Source organism: Physeter macrocephalus, chromosome 14 (assembly GCF_002837175.3).
Source record: "Physeter macrocephalus isolate SW-GA chromosome 14, ASM283717v5, whole genome shotgun sequence".
In the NCBI taxonomy this organism is placed as follows: Eukaryota; Metazoa; Chordata; class Mammalia; order Artiodactyla; family Physeteridae; genus Physeter; species Physeter macrocephalus.
Genome location: NC_041227.1, coordinates 110743813 through 110745432, shown reverse-complemented (window position 1 = coordinate 110745432; position 1620 = coordinate 110743813).

Genomic DNA, 1620 nt, shown 5'->3' with positions numbered 1-1620 from the left:
CATCATCAGAAAATCTACAAACAACAAATGCTGGAGAGGGTGTGGAGAAAAGGGAACCCTCTTGCACTGCTGGTGGGAATGTGAATTGATACAGCCACTATGGAGAACAGTATGGAGGTTCCTTAGAAAAGTAAAAATAGAATTACCATATGACCCAGAAATTCTACTACTGGGCATATACCCAGAGAAAACCATAATTCAAAAAGACACATGCACCCCAATGTTCATTGTGGCACTAATTACAATAACCAGGTCATGGAGGCAACCTAAATGCTCATCGACAGATGAATGGGTGAAGAAGATGTGGTACATATATACAATGGAATATTACTCAGCCATAAAAAGGAACGAAATTGGGTCATTTGTAGAGATGTGGATGGATCTAGAGACTGTCATACAGAGTGAAGTAAGTCAGAAAAATAAACAAATACCGTATATTAACGCATATATGTGGAACCTAGATAAATGGTACTGATGAACTGGTTTGCAGGGAAGAAATTGAGACATAGATGTAGAGAACAAAAGTATGGACACCAAGGGGGGAAAGCGGTAGGGGTTGGGGTGGTGGTGTGGTGAGTTGGGAGATTGGGATTGACATGTATACACTGATGTGTATAAAATGGATGACTAATAAGAACCTGCTGTATAAAAAAATAAATAAAATAAAATTCAGGAAAAAAAAGCTTGATAAAGCCTTGGCTGTGAGGGGTGGGGCTTAGGCAGGGGTGGGGTTTAGGTGGTGGGAGGGAACTCTGCTTAGGCACCACAGGGCCAGAAAGGCCCTGGGTGGGATTGGGTGTTGGGCTTAGGCTCAGTGTAGCAGGAGTGTCCCAGGAGTGCCTCTGCGCTTGGAGGTCAGAGTACCAGGTCCAGGACTGCAGCAGGCTCACTGGGCCTGAGTGGGCGGGGGAAATTCCCTCCATGCCTCCCCTGATCCTCCAATCCCAGAGGGACCCCTCCCATCCACCTCTCCTCTACTGCTCCTGCCTCCCTCCTACACCCCGAGGACCAACATGGCGTGGAGGGGGCCTTGGACAGGAGCCCAGCAGTCTTCCTGAGGCCAAGTGGGTGGGGGAAACACCCGCTGGGCCTCCTCTGAATCTCCAGTCCTGGAAGGTCCCATGCCCCTCTGTCTGCCTCTTCTCCTCTTTCCCCATCCTCCCTCCCTCCCACGCCCCTAGGACCCATGAGGTTGGAGGGGGTCCCAGAGAATGGAGGACCAGGCCCAGGAGCCCACCAGGCTTCCCGGAGCCTGAGTGGGTGGGGGAAACACTAGGTGCGCTCCCCTTTTCTTCCAAGCACCCGAGGGTCCCTCCAGACGTGGGAACATTTCCTTACTCTCGGCCACCGCTCAGGGACACCGGTCCTATCTGGCCTCCACTTCTCCTCCCCCCTCACTCCCCCCATGTCCTACCCAGTCACTCAGGGGTTCCTCCTGTCTCCTCCGTTTGGTATTAATTTGATGCCCATTTTGTGATTGATGCTAACCCCTCCCTGGAGGGGAAGGTATGGTCTGGTCTAGGAAAACCTCTAATACTTAGGCAATGCACGTGCTCTATAATCAGTCTTTTTTTTTTTTTTTGTGGTATGCCGGCCTCCCTCTGCTGTGGCCTCTCCCGT